This window comes from Coregonus lavaretus (assembly GCF_964263955.1).
Source record: "Coregonus lavaretus genome assembly, contig: HAP1_SCAFFOLD_280, whole genome shotgun sequence".
Taxonomy (NCBI): Eukaryota; Metazoa; Chordata; class Actinopteri; order Salmoniformes; family Salmonidae; genus Coregonus; species Coregonus lavaretus.
The window spans coordinates 402,501-418,499 of NW_028161584.1; positions in this window are offsets into that span (position 1 = coordinate 402,501).

The window sequence follows — 15,999 nt, forward strand, 5'->3', positions numbered from 1 at the left end:
GGAGGAAGAGGTGGTGGAGGAGGAGGAGGAGGTGGTGGAGGTGGTGGAGGAGGAGGAGGAGGAGGAAGAGGTGGTGGAGGAGGAGGAGGTGGTGGTGTCGGAAGAGGTGGTGGAGGAGGATGAGGAGGAGGAAGAGGAGGAAGGAGAAGAAAGTGGATGCCCAATAGGTGTCAGTGTTGCTCTTTTTAAACAGAGCGAGAGAAGGAATATGTGAATGTGCCAATGGATATGGAGGGAAAGATGAAAAATTAAACAAGGTCTGAAAATAAGAACTATTACAGTTTTTCTCCATTGGTTTGGCTCATTTCTTGAAACAGAAATTACATTCTCAAAACTCTAAGATCATTTGGCAAAACAGTCTTACAGTTCAGCACAACACTATAGCTCACTTGCAAAAGCTCATATCTCTCCTAAAACTGTTCACTCATGCTTCAAAACTAAATTCCTTTCCCATATAAGGAGTCAGTGCCACGAAAATGGCAAAGATCCTTCTCAATTGCTTTGGCTCATTTCTTGAAACAGACCGGACGTTCTCAACACTCTTGGTGCTTTAGCCAAAATAACGTGGATGGTTCGGCACAACACCATGGTTCACCTGCAAAAGCTCATACCTCTCCCAAAACAGTTCACGCATGTGTCAAAACTAAATTTCCTTCTCATTTAAACAGTCAGTGCCCCCAAAATGCTTCGTCCCTTTGGCATTGTGTAAGCACTGCAAGTCAAAATGTTTAGATGTTTTGTCACTATGGCAGAGGACCATTGAAATATCCCTCATGTCCACCTTTCAGTCTTAGCCCAGTCCTTCATTGACAATGGTTACTGTACTGTTTTTTGTCTAGCTAACAGAATACAATTGTGTATAAAACTGAAAAAAATAAATAGGATTTTAGGGTAAGAGTAGCCTCCAAGGTTTGACATCACACATTGCACTCATACTGCCAAGGAAATTGTAACCATTATCATTCACACACATAAAGTAACTTCCATACATCAGAGTAAAAAGAAAATGTATACAGCATAATATACTGTAATATAAACACACAAACAAAAAACAATGAAAATTATATGCAGCCTACAGTGCTGTAAATAAAGCTGGAGTTTCACAACTAACAGTTCTTCACTGGTCGCTGTCCTCACCCTCCTGGCCATCCACACGCTGCTGTCTGTCTGGCCACAGATTCTCGTCCACATCACAGCGTATATTCTCCCTTGCGATGCAACGAGGGAAGAAACGGCGTGCATGTCGCAACCATCCCCTACACTGATCTCCTGTAATATCCTCACACGCAGCGTCCATTGCATGGAGCAGGGACCTCTGATCTTGAGCCCGATGCTCATACACTCTCCACCTCCAAGCGGAGAAATACTCCTCAATAGGATTGAGGAAAGGAGAGTAAGGTGGTAGGAACACCATGACCATCCTTGGATGAGTAGTGAACCAGGCCCTGATGAGCGGGCCACGGTGGAAATTCACATTGTCCCATACAATGACATATTGTGGTAGGTGAGGCCCTACGAGACCGCTCTCATTTTCAGGGATCAAATCAACATGAAGGCGGTCCAAGAAGATGAGGAGCTTCTGTGTATTGTATGGGCCAAGACTGGGGATGTGAGTGGCCACACCATTCTCCGATATGGCAGCACACATAGTTATATTGCCCCCTCGCTGGCCTGGGACATCCACCATGGCCCGGTGGCCAATAATATTACGGCCACGTCTTCGGCCCTTGGCCAGGTTGAAGCCAGCTTCATCCACAAACACGAGGATGTGATGGGTCTCGTTTCCTTCCAATGCCATTATTCTCTACAATAGCGTAAAAAAAGAAAACATCAAATCAGTCATACAGAAGAGTCATACACTACAGTTACAGACAATTACATAGGAATGTTCTATGTTCTCCACAAGTTCAATATACTACTGGCCACTACTCCAGTGGTTCCAAACCTGGGGTACATGTACCCCTATGCAGAGGTACTACAGGGGGTATTTGACAGAAAGGGGAGGGGGGGAATCATCAATGACTAGACTTACTGAAATGTTACAGTAAAACCCACAGTATTAGATAGATTTACATGGGAGGCACTAATTGCAGCTCTTTGACCCCTTTTCTTATTGTATGTTATATTCTTCAAAATAAGGATTATAATGATAATTGCATCATACAGTAAGCTGCAGTTTTTAGGCGAAATGTTGAAGTCAGATAAATCAAATACTTCCATACCTGGATTACCTGGATACACAAATCAGGTAAAGTGGGTACTGAAGCCAAAAAAGTTTGGGAACCACTGCTTAATTGTAAAAATGTTATAATGATGGACAACCAGTAACTGACTTACATGTACATACTGGTACCGCAGCTCTTTCACTCTATCAGAGTTCCTCTCAAATGGTACCCTGTAAATTTGCTTCATTGTCATCTGATGCTTCTTCAATATCCGGTCTATTGTGGAGATGCTTATAGAGTTGACATTTTGGAATATGGCATTGTCTTGTAGGATTGCAGCGCGGATCTGTCTCAATGTGATGGCATTATTTGCCATCACCATGTTACAGATCTCTTGTTCTTGTTGTTCATTGAGAAGTTTTCCTCTGCCACCTGTGCAAGGTTGTCGTCCAATCCTAGATATAGAAGTCAAAGGACAACACTCCATTCGTAATGTATACCTTATGTATTCCTTACAGAATGAGTTACCTATGTAATTGTATTGTTGTTTTACTTACAGTAACTTTACCACAATTCTAATGCATCACTGCACAGTGACTGGAATACTACTGTAAACTGTATCATCAATACTGTAGAAAATAAACTATTCCATAGTTTATTTTCTCCAATGTTTTTCTTGTCATTTTTAGTATCATAACATCCCATTGAGGTAAGATATTACTGTAGGCCTATCACACACACACACTAAATGAATAGGTAAATATGTAAATAAATATATTTCTTGCTCTATGCACAGTGTCCTGTCCTATACAACATATAATTCCATCATTGACTGACTACATACCTGTTTTCCCTGCGAAAGGTTTGGATGATGGAGGAGACTGTTGAGCGAGGCACATTAGGCTGCACTCGGCGACCTGCCTCCGCCATTGTGAGGCCATGGTTGATGACATGGTCTATAATTGTGGCCCGAATTTCATCCGGGACAGCATGGTGTCTTCGTGCTCCTCGGCCTCTTCCCCCTATTCCACCACCACGCACCCTTACTCCTCCTCCTCCTCTTCTTCTTCTTCCTCTTCCTCGAGCAGGCAGTTGCCCTTGTTCATTTACTTGGCCAGGTGCCTCCATGTTCAGAAATTGTACTGGTCCTGCATGGTCAAGCTCTTTACATATATGTTTGGCAGCATTCACAGTCATGGACAGCACCTGTCAGGTAACTAAACATACTGTTTGATTGGTCATCTGAGATGTGTGAAACTCCTCCTTCGTTAGTCAAGTTCTAGTTTCACCTGACTGTCAATTGCTGTAATAAATTTATCAAATGTTCCAAGGGATTCATATATGGTATTCATGGTATTATGTTCTTGACTAATTTTGACAATTGAACAGACTATTGTGCATGTGATGACTTATACAATGAAATGACGCTGACACGTTTTGGAGCGAACAACCATTAGACTGAGAATCAACAATCAGTTTAGATCAACAAGATCTATTCACTTGGAAATTGTGCTAAATGTAGGCTACCTGTACTTAATCATTTGCAAAGATGTACTGAGACATTGAGACATGTACTTAGACATTTGCAATTTGATGAAATGAATGAGAAATTCAATTCTGTTGTGAACAATTGCCAAGTGGTTTGGAGGTTTGTCCATGTAGTTTTGAGAATGTAATTTCTGTTTCAAGAAATGAGCCAAACCAATGGAGAAAAACTGTAATATAGTTGATGATATTGTTATGTGTATTCATATAGTTGATGATATTGTTATGTGTATTAATATAGTTGATGATATTGTTATGTGTATTAATATAGTTGATGATATTGTTATGTGTATTAATATAGTTGATGATATTATGTGTATTCATATAGTTGATGATATTGTTATGTGTATTCATATAGTTGATGATATTGTTATGTGTATTAATATAGTTGATTATATGTTTTGTGGACAGTGTTATAATAGGCCTACTCTCCTTAACATGTTTTGGATATAAATTAGATGCGTGGGGTGAATTCGTTCTGTTTCCATCTGAGTGCCCCAGGGTGATCACTCCTACACTATCTAGAATCTAAAAGGGTTCTTTGGCTGTCCCCATAGGAGAACCCTTTGTAGAACCCTTTTTGGTCCTAGGTAGAACCCTTTTGGGTTCCATGAAGAATCCTTTCCACAGAGGGTTCTACATGGAAGCCAGAAGGGTTTTACCTGGAACCCAAAAGCGTTCTCCTATGGGGACAGCCAGAGGACCCTTTTGGAACTCTTTTTTCTAAGAGTGTACTGTATCATAGGTCTATAGACTTGTCTTCTCAAAACAGGCTTAAAACACAACAAGCAACAACATTTTCTCTTTCTAATCTACTGTTAACTCTTTTCACTCAGGAAGGTATTTCGTGAGAAAGAGAGACAAATAAATACAGTGGAAAGACTAACAACAACTTACACTTCCTCGAAACAGGTTGTGTGTGTTCATTAGTGCCCACCGTAGCAAAACGTTTGGCAACAGAAACCGTTTAGGTCACGTTGGACAGCGTTTGGAGTAAACTGTTTATGCAACATTTTAAAACTGTTGGCTGCGGAGTCAACTAATGAACACGACCCAGGTAGTAGCCTACAACTCGGCTGTTGATGTCTGCCTCATGCTGAAACCTGTATGTAGCCTGAGGGGTGGACTATGATGCAAGCTAGATATACTGGTTAAAACCGATTTGTAGGTGATCAATCCTGCTACTGATAACCACTGTGAACTGATCTGAACCGGTTTAGGCTGGTCATCTAGGATATGTAGGCTATAGCTGAGGTATAGACCTCCATCTGCATATCACTAACAAACCACTATTATATATTATAACCTAGCCTACTTTACATAATATAAATCTCTTACTTGTTGCAAAAAACCTTTCTGTACGGATCTGATCCCCCTCAGATCAATCATGTCCATTTTAGCCCTTCTGTCTACATTCTCAGATACGTTTAGAAAAGAACAGATTCAAAGAAATAGTCTACTTTTAATAAATACACATTAGCCTGAGAGAGTGGAAGGGCTGAGAGGAATGTGGCCTTGTGTTGCTGCACTGTCTATAACTACCTAAACAAACAGTAACAGGGAGATGAGGTGAAAGATATCAGTCACGACTACATGTTGTTACAGGCTTTGGTATTTCCATTTATATTTTGAGGTTGGATGTTAGCATGTTGGCCGCACCTCTTGGCGCCACCTCAATAGACAGTATGCTTATGCCTGTGCTGGCTTGTCATCTCTTTAGTCAGAAGGGTTCCATCTGTTATGTGATATTGAAGAGCAGCTGGCCCAGTGTTCTGCTTGTCATCTCTTTAGTCAGAAGGGTTCCATCTGTTATGTGATATTGAAGAGCAGCTGGTCCAGTGTTCTGGTTGGCCTTAGAGATGTTAGAAGACTGGCACCTCTTTGTAGCTCTGCTTCTTTAAGTTGATGAACAAAGTCTTTCTGTCTTGTATCTCCCAGGATTTGGTTTGGTCTGGTTTGGTCTGGTTTGGTTTGGTTTGGTTTGGTTTGGTCTGGTCTGGTCTGGTTTGGTTTGGTCTGGTTTGGTTTGGTCTGGTTTGGTCTGGTCTGGTCTGGTTTGGTTTGGTTTGGTCTGGTTTGGTCTGGTTTGGTCTGGTTTGGTCTGGTTTGCTCCACTTGTTTTTTTACTCCATATTGTAAGTTGGAGGGTTTTTATTTCAGATGTCCTCGTCTGGAGCCACTTCAATGGGCACTCATGGTGGGTGTCTTTTAGGTACCACTTTCTTGTTGCTAGTCAACATTCAGTGGACACTAGGGATTGGACGATTAATACCGGAGCTACGATGCACCGTTGCAGTTTTCAAAGCACTACTGATTCGACACAACGTATCAATGCTTGTATCAAAGTAACAATACTACGTGATGATGACGGTCGAAGCTTCGGACATCACACTACCATCTGACAGATGTCAGAAGAGCACTGACCTCTGCTGGAAGCTTTGTGTTTTTATCTATACAGAACAAAAATATAAACACAACATGTAAAGTGTTGGTCCCATGTTTCATGAGCTGAAATAAAATATTCCAGAAATGTTCCATATGAACATAAAAACACATTTCTCTCAGATTTTGTGCACAATTTTGTTAACATCCTTGTTAGTGAGCATTTATCCGTTGCCAAGATAATCCATCCACCAGACAGGGGTGGAATATCAAGAAGCTGATTAAACAGCATGATCATTACACAGGTACACCTTGTGCTGGTGACAATAAAAGGCCACTCGGAAATGTGCAGTTTTGTCAAAAAACACAATGCCACAGATGTCTCAGGTTTTGAGGGAGCGTGCCATTGGCATGCTGACTGCAGGAATGTCCACCAGAGCTGTTGCCAGAGAATTACATTGGTGTCAGAAGTGGAATGGCGGTTGTGAGGTCATCAGAACGCACGGCCCGGACATGTGAGTTGTCGACTTCCTGGTCGGAGGGGGCAGTGTGAGCCACATTCCAATTCCCACCATGTGGGTTAACCCTATTGGTGCGATGCGTAGGTTGTTTGCCTTTTACACGTGCAACCTGGGTTCGCTTCCCTGACCCGCTGTTTGCTACATTGGTGTCAGAAGTAGTATGGTGTCTGTGAGGCCATCAGAATGCACGGCCCGGATGTGTGAGGGGTCTGAGTAGTCGAAGCACAGGACTTGCTTTTATAGGGGGCAGTGTGAGCCAGGTTACAATTCCCATCGCAGCAATAGGTTTAACCCTATTGCCGCGATGCTTTGGGTGTTTGCCTTTTTCGCCAGTGACCTGGGTTCACTGCCCTGCCCCACTGTTTTCTACAATATTAATATCACAGGCTACCCAACGTCCGTTGAACAAAGAGACACAACAATATGAGTGAAAGGATTTTAGGATAATATCAGTAAGTGTTGATTTAAAGATGTCTTCTGGGTTCAGCCTTCTAGCTTCCTTTATCAATTGGGTGAAATATAATAAATGACATGGTCTCAGAGTTGGGAGATAACCAGTCCCAGTTTAAATCGCCATGACAACCATTTCATTATTTCCCCAGAGCAGCAAGGGAATCTAGAGACTCAACCTTTGCAGAATCAGAATCACCTTTATTCGCCAGGTACATTTGCACATACATATGTAGGATCTTAATTTGAGCCAGTTTGCTACAGCAGGAAAATATTCCTGCAGCAACAGGAAATGTGAATTATTATGTGAATTATAATTAATGGATATTTTTGTAGCGGTTGATACATTTCTATTAAGGGAAACGCAAGTCTGACATTTCTAAGTGGAAATTACAAACTTCAGAAGCCTTTTAAAACCTCAAATACACTACAAGTTTTACATTTCCTGCATTGCTGGAAAGTTATTCTGCAGTGGGGGGTGATCAAATTAAGATCCTACATCTGTACACATAAATCTACATGGTGATAGTGACAGACAACATTTAGAGACAGAATACAGACAGTAGAGTTTACACAAATGTCTGTACAACATTATACACAACTAGGAAGAGTGAGCATAGAGCTATAAGAGAATGAACAGTGATATACAGATATACAGTACAGTGGGAATACAGTGGATATACAGATATACAGTACAGTGGGAATACAGTTGATATAGAGATATACAGTACAGTGGGTATACAGTTGATATACAGATATACAGTACAGTGCGAATACAGTTGGTATACAGATATACAGTACAGTGGGAATACAGTTGATATACAGATATACAGTACAGTGGGTATACAGTTGATATACAGATATACAGTACAGTGGGAATACAGTTGGTATACAGATATACAGTACAGTGGGAATACAGTTGATATACAGATATACAGTACAGTGGGAATACAGTTGATATACAGATATACAGTACAGTGGGAATACAGTTGATATACAGATATACAGTACAGTCAGGGGCGGCCTGTTCAATAGGGCGATATGGGCGACGCACTGCCAAACGGGAAAAGGAAGGGATTTTTTTTCTAATCAATTATATCACGGCAACAGTAGTTATCAGTGTTGTAATCTATACGTCTGATCTGCCACAGTGCCACACTGCCACTAAATGTCGAATCAGGCTAAAGTCGTGCTTCAAATGGCTCCCCCCCCTTTTGGGGCGATTTCAGTCAGGTTGAAAATCGCCCAGAAGTCTGTAATAGACTCCCATGTAAAATCTATTTTTTTCAAATTTCAGAGCCTTCAATACAATCTCAATGGGTGTCTGTGGGCTTGCACTTACGCGCTTTCGTCATACGTTACGTAACCATGAACGTAACTGAGAAAAGAGTGGATTGTTTGAAAGAAGTTCCTTTTTGTCGGCGAACAAATGAAGATAAATTGGCAACGAAACAATTAGGACCTCCCAGACCAAATTTAATAATTCAACAGGTTTCTACTAAAGGCGGAAAGTCCTACACCCGAGGATTTTCCAAAAATTGGTACGAACGAAAAAAGACATTGCCACTCACTCAACTGGATGACGAGGGATACAGGCTAGCTGTCCGCCGCCACAACGATGAGGTTAGTGTTGATAATCACAAGTTTACTGGATGTGGATATGGTGTAATAAAGGCAGTTTATTCAGAGGTAAATATATCTGGAATCGCGTTCACGGACCCGTTCGTCAAACTCTTAGGGAGCTATAAATTAAGCCCCATTACTTACCATATCAGATAAGAGAAATTGCTGCAGCTACATATATTTTACATCCTGGCCCTACATAGTTCACTATTTGCATCACTTACCAAAATATTACATGTGGTCATATATGCTTGGAAAGTGGAGATGCCATAGAACGTCAAAAAAGTAAACATTGCTGGAGACACATTGCCGTTTTGGAGAAGACATCGCGTTTGCTAGCGAAGAGATTTGTTGTGGCAAATGAACTTGGGCTGGGAATTGCCAGGAACCTCACGATAAGATATATGCATCAGCATTGCGAGTCTCATGATTCTATACGTATTGCGATTCGATACTGTGATTTTATTGCGCACCATATGTCTGTTGCAGAGGGATCAGAAAGCCATGAGAACGAGTTTTGATCAGTCATGGAAATAAAAGTGCTGAAAACAAATTTGCTCCCAATGTGAAAAGATTGAGAACAAGCTATGAAGGAACAATAATGGTGTTTTGGTGCAGGTACAGCCAACTAGCGCTAAAATATTGCGATATTGTCAATACAGTATATCGTAAAGTATCACTATGTAACTCGATTTCTTTCACCCCAATCCCTCAAATTAACGGTAAATAACTGAATTGTTTGCCCCGCATTTAGCTAAGATGATTAGCTAGCCAGCTAAAATGTTTTATTTAGTTAGCAGTCGCATCTACAATAGTTTACTGTCAATAACATGTCTCCAAAAATGACGTGGTGTCTCCAATTGTGTTGACATTTTACAATTGCAATGCGCATCCATGAGTATCCACTTTCTGTAGCTCAGCTGGTAGAGCATGGTGCTTGTAACGCCAAGGTAGTGGGTTCGATCCCCGGGACCACCCATACACAAAAATGTATGCACGCATGACTGTAAGTCGCTTTGGATAAAAGCGTCTGCTAAATGGCATATTATTATTATTATTATTATTATTATCTGAAGAGAGCCCCGAAACATTGTGTGCAGACATTTTATGCAATAAATGAAGTAGGTTCAATCTAGTAGTTCTGATCTTCTGATTGGTCCTGATGAGTTGGGCGAGGTCCCCTGCAGGCTACTGTCACTGTTGCATTGGCTCTGAGTCGGGTTCTCTGTCTTCAAATGTTCAGCCTAAGAGAGGGGATTTTTGTGTGTGTGTGTGTGTGTGTGTGTGTTTAACAGTGATGATGTGTGTGTGTGTGTGTGTGTTTAACAGTGATGATGTGTGTGTGTGTGTGTTTGTGTGTGTGTGTGTGTCCTCAGAGCAAGAACTCGTGAGTTGGAAGAACTGAGAGGCCTATGGCGTGGGTGTTGTCCTTGGCCACCTGCTGACAAGGCTGACAAGATAGGACCCTTTTGTCCATTGTTATTGGATAGGAACAGAACTTATAACCAGCTCCTGACCTAAATAGATCTTAGCACAACATTTTACTCAACATATCATATTCCATATTCACTATAACAAATATATTTACTACGACATTAGCAAGAACCGCCACATCCTCAGCCAGCTAATCCAGTGTGTGAAGTTTTGCGGAGTGTTTGAGTTAGCTTTGCGAGGCAAAGATGAAACTGAGGGCTCCACCAACCCTGGTAAGCCAACACTTTTGAGATCAGTCAATAAATGCTTCTGGTATTGACTTATATGCTGCCCCTGTCTTCATGTTGTTGCTGGACATATCTTTTTTTAAATGTGTGTAGGTCACCTAAATCATCAGAAAAGAATTTTTTCAGGAGAATTTTTTTTCAAGAATTTTTTCAGGAGCCGCCACTGAGTACAGTGGGAATACAGTTGATATACAGATATACAGTACAGTGGGAATACAGTTGATATATAGATATACAGTACAGTGGGTATACATATACAGGACCAGAATAAATATATCTAAGAGAGATTAACAGAGTGCTAATGCAGTATAGTTCAGTTATTTAGTGTACAGTTCAGAGATGGCTTGATGTGGTGTGCAGCATAGAGTGTATAGTCCCTTAGTCTCTATGGACCAGATGGTAGTGTACAGTTCAGAGATGGCTTGATGTGGTGAGCAGCGTAGAGTGTATAGTCCTTTAGTCTCTATGGGCCAGATGGTAGTGTACAGTTCAGAGATGGCTTGATGTGGTGAGCAGCATAGAGTGTATAGTCCTTTAGTCTCTATGGGCCAGATGGTAGTGTACAGTTCAGAGATGGCTTGATGTGGTGTGCAGCATAGAGTGTATAGTCCTTTAGTCTCTATGGGCCAGATGGTAGTGTACAGTTCAGAGATGGCTTGATGTGGTGTGCAGCATAGAGTGTATAGTCCTTTAGTCTCACTGGGCCAGATGGTCGGTTGGTCAGGAACACAACATGGGGAAAGAAACTGTTCAGATGGGGGTCTATAACATCCAATCACATAGGTTTACAGCAGCTGACCGTTGCAACGTTTTTGCTAATAACTCAAACTGCCTTATTTAGATAAAGACATAATCTCTGTACAGATGTAGGATCTTAATGTGATCACCCAGTTGCAGGAGAACTGAAACTTGTAGTGTATTTGAGTGTATTAAGCTTTAAAAAAGGTTTCTGAAGATGATCAATTCCACTTTTCTATTAAAAGAATTGTTCATTAATTATAATCCACATAATAATTCAAATGTCCTGTTGCTGCAGGATTCTTTTCCTGCTGTAGCAAACTGGCTAAAATTAAGATCCTACATCTGTAGCAATACACCACTCTTTGATGTACATGGCTATATCAGGATTGACTTTTGACCATTTGACATCTTTTATTTACTGTTGTTTAGGCTGGTTGAATGAGTCGCCTATAAAAGCTACTTCATCTGCAAGAGAACAGGCGGCTGCACCAGCGACTGTAAGAAGTTATGTGATTTCCTCATATGAACGTGAAAGTAAGTGTGTAGCCTACGCAGTTACACAATGGCTGTTGAAACTGTGGCACGTATTTCTCGGTAACATTAGAAGTCGGATGAATGTGTTGATATGTAGGAAAGACGGGCAGACTCTCGTAGGTCTAGGCTAAACTACAAACTATTAGGGCCTACATAAAGCTGGCCCAACAGCAGAGTCCCAACAGCAGAGTCCCAACAGCAGAGTCCCAACAGCAGAGTCCCAACAGCAGAGTCCCAACAGCAGAGTCCCAACAGCAGAGTCCCAACAGCAGAGTCCCGACAGCAGAGTCCCAACAGCTGTCCTATCATTTCTCTTCATTATTTATCTTCATATGACAAGGATTAAAAAGGATTTGCCTGTATATTGTCGACTTGATTCATGATGATGACTGCTGGCTAAGATTTTGAAAGTATGATGTTGACATGATCAGTCCAATCAAAGCTACTGTAGATATAATGTGATTTGAGGTCATTTTATCTGTTGGCCAATGACCTTCTTGGATGGGCACTTCTAATGTAACTCTATGGCAGCACCCAAGGGGCTTGCATTTTCTAGCTCTACCCTTAGACTTGGCGGTGACGTAGTGTCCCCATGAATGACAGAACACTGAGCCAATCACGGCACAGCGCTCCGTATTTTCTTCTGTCTTACCCCACCACCACAGAAAGCACTGAGCTAGGCTGAAACACCGGCATTTTGGAGCTGCCTTACTCAAGAAAACAAAAAGGAGACCATGTTTGTATGCGGCTTTATTAACTCAATGATATATATATTTATTTATTTTTACATTTTTTGCAAACTGATATGTGACATGTATTAATGCCAAAATAACATGCAAAACAGGAAAGGCCACCTGCCCTGAATGACGGGTCGCCACTGGCTGAGGTATAGACCTTGATCTGCTTTACACAAAAAAATAAACTGTTATACATTATAACCTAGCCGACTTTAAATTATAAAGAATCTCTTAATTGTTGCAAAAAACCTTTCTGTATAGATCACTGATCCCCCCCAGATCAATCAAGCCTGTTTTAGCCCTTCTGTCTACATTCTCAGATACGTTTAGAAAAGAACAGATTCAAAAATAATAAATGGCCGATTTTTAATGAATACAAATAAGGGTGTGACATGGCCATGGTGAAGAGATGTCACAACTACATATTCATGTGATTGCATTAAATCACCTGACTGTTTCGATATGTCTGTTAGTAAATGTTGTGTAAGAGATAATTAATAAATTATAACAATTCACATTCAAGAATTACTGTGTTAACTACAACCAACATGTTGGATCTCTGTTTAGGGGTCAGTGGTCTAAAATGAGTCTCTCTGGGGAGAGAGAGGAGGGGGGCCCTGCCTCTAAAATGAGTCTCTCTGGGGAGAGAGAGGAGGGGGGTCCTGCCTCTAAAATGAGTCTCTCTGGGGAACATGACACCAAAGCTAAGAGGTGAGATGACAATTTTGTTTAAGAATTATTAAGAGTTTATTTCCTAAATGCTATTTCCACAATTTTTCACATGTGTTTTTTAGTCAGAAATGGTTGCTTATGGGTACCTTCAATATTACTGTTCTCAGATGTTTAATTAATAGATTTTAAATGTATATCATTATTATTATTATTATTATTGCAAAACGCTATATATCCATTGTTTAGCTGAAATTGAATGTTCGTATCCTGTATATTTGACTGTATTATCTGGTTGTCTCACCTAGCTATCTTAAGATGAATGCACTTACTGTAAATCGCTCTGGGTAAGAGCATCTGCTAAAGCATCTGCTAAACTGCCCTGAATGACAGGTCGCCACTGCTCCAAAGCAATTACATGTGGTACAGAAACCACTGACTCGCTGCATGTTTCTATTATCAAGACACCTGCTGGTACCTCTTAACTGGTTAGGACAGCTCATGAGGTGTCCTAAATATCTGCCAACTAGGTGGGACACTTATGAATAAAGAGGCTTCATGCATAGCTTTAATTTATACCCATAAGAGTAGGACTAAAATGGCTTTATTCTCAGCACTTATACGACACATTTTCTACTCTGAGACGCTTTTTGGATATGGGCCCAGATCTCAAAATATTGTAACGACCCAGTATTAAATGAGTCTGTCTGGGGAGAGAGAGGACCAATTTTTCTACTCTGAGACGCTTTTTGGATACGTGCCCAGATCTCAAAATCTTGTTTTAAAAAACGATTTTCTTTTGTTTGACATAATAAATAAAATAATATTACTAATGTACCCGACTTTAAAGACTGGGTGTAGTTTATTATGTGGCACTGCTCATGTCCGCGTTCTGGAACTGTCCGCCTCCCCGTACAGAACTGTCCGCGTCCACGTACGGTTTGGCGCCAAGCATATTGTCCAGTTACGCGCAGAGTGGGCTGAGGTGATGTTGGGGAACAACGATGGAGTTCGTTACAGTGTTGAGACGCCGAAGTTTATTGTTCAATTTGCTTTTTTTGCGTAATGGTCAGTGACAGTATGAGTGTAGCCAGATCCTTTTCACTCGCTATTCTTGTTTAATTGTGTGGTTCACCGGATTCGTTATCATCCTCGAGGGACAGACGAATGACCTGCTAGCTATCCAAGCTAGTCGGTACAGCTAGCTAAGCTAGCTACTCTACCAGCAGCATCCTAGTTATCCTAGCTACCACTACATCATCACCGGCTGCCTGCATTTCTTGTGGACCGATGGAGCTCCCGGGTTGTTTCTTCCACCTGTTAAATACCGTGGAGGGCTTCTCCCTCTCTCGTTGACGGATGCTGGCTACCTACCATCCCTCTGTCCGGTTCTCCTCTCTTCACTAGATGGACGGTAACTTTAGTGTTTAACCCCTCTGTGTCCAAGGACTGAACTTTTTAATATTATTTTCGGGGCGCCTCAAGTGACATTTTTTACAACCTTTATTTCTGATAAAATTAGTTCATTGCATCCGCCATCGAGCCCAGTTTCATAATATTACCTTCTGTCCCTGGTTATGAAGTAATTGCGAAAAAACAGGCCTTATTTTAGGGTATTTTTCACCCTACCAGCTCCTATTAGTTCTATTGAGCTCCGTGACACCGATTCGCCTTCAGAACATTCTATTCCCAGCCCATTGTTCTGCGTCACATTGCCAGCTTCACTATTGTTATCAATGAGACCTGCCTGCGTTAACCCTGTAGGTTTACCTCAGGTAACTTATTATTAACAAGGTTACGGCTACTTGGTGAGCGCGCACACTGTTCACCTGAGTACATGTTGTGGTCACCTATAGTGAGGTGAGACACAGTTTTAGAGGCGATGGCTGGCGGATAGCCATCAAACATTAAACATTTTCTGGTCATGGTTAACCATATTTGTTTTAAGAAAAAAAGTGTACAATCTAAACAAAACGCATGTCCCTGTCCTCTTTTTCAAGATGTGGCCGATTTTAAACAGCCAGAAGAAATTTTTTAATTAAGAAATAACAATTTTTTTGACGACTTGTGGTTTCTAAATGGCTGCTGGATAATTTGATATGCATCGAAATCTTCGTTCATAGGCATCAAATTGAGCGAATTCTGCGCAGGTTCACTGAGTTGCAAACCAATGGGTATAATGGGGTGATTGTTGTCTAATCGGTTGGTCTAGCTAATGGATCTGTAGATCAGACGCAGTTGCTACCTCAGATTATGAGCCTAAGCCTAGCAAGTGTCATGAAGTGTCAGGTCTCTCTCTAAGGCCACTAGAGATCCTGGTTCGAATCCAGACTGTCGTAGCCAGCCGCGACCGGGAGACACATGACTAAAAAAAATGTAAATGTAATGAATGAGTTATGTAGTACCCACATACGGCCACAAGGAGGAGCAAGAGTGCCATAAACCCATACTGTTTTTTGCCATATAAACCCTAAACCTAACAATCAATCAAATGTATTTATAAAGCCCTTTTTACACCAGCAGATGTCACAAAGTGCTATACAGAAACTCTTACCCTACTTATAACCTATTTTAGCCGTAACCCCTAATTCTAGGGTAGGGTAGCCTAGAACACTTTTAGAAACTATGTTAATAATATTATTATCTTAGTAAATACAATTATAGTATTAAATAGCGTTTTGATTATTTTGTTGTTATTTTATTATTTATATATTATTGCAAGGCAGAACACTTGATAAACATTAGTTTTGTTTTTCAAATGTGGTTTCAATTGGGTGACCTAGTAACCTCTGTGTGAAAGTCCAGAAATTGGCATGGGACAGGTGGGTCAGGTTTGAGACTGATCTAAGGAATTAACAAGAAAAATACACTTTATTTCTCAGCTGCCTCACCAAGACTATATGTCCCATGA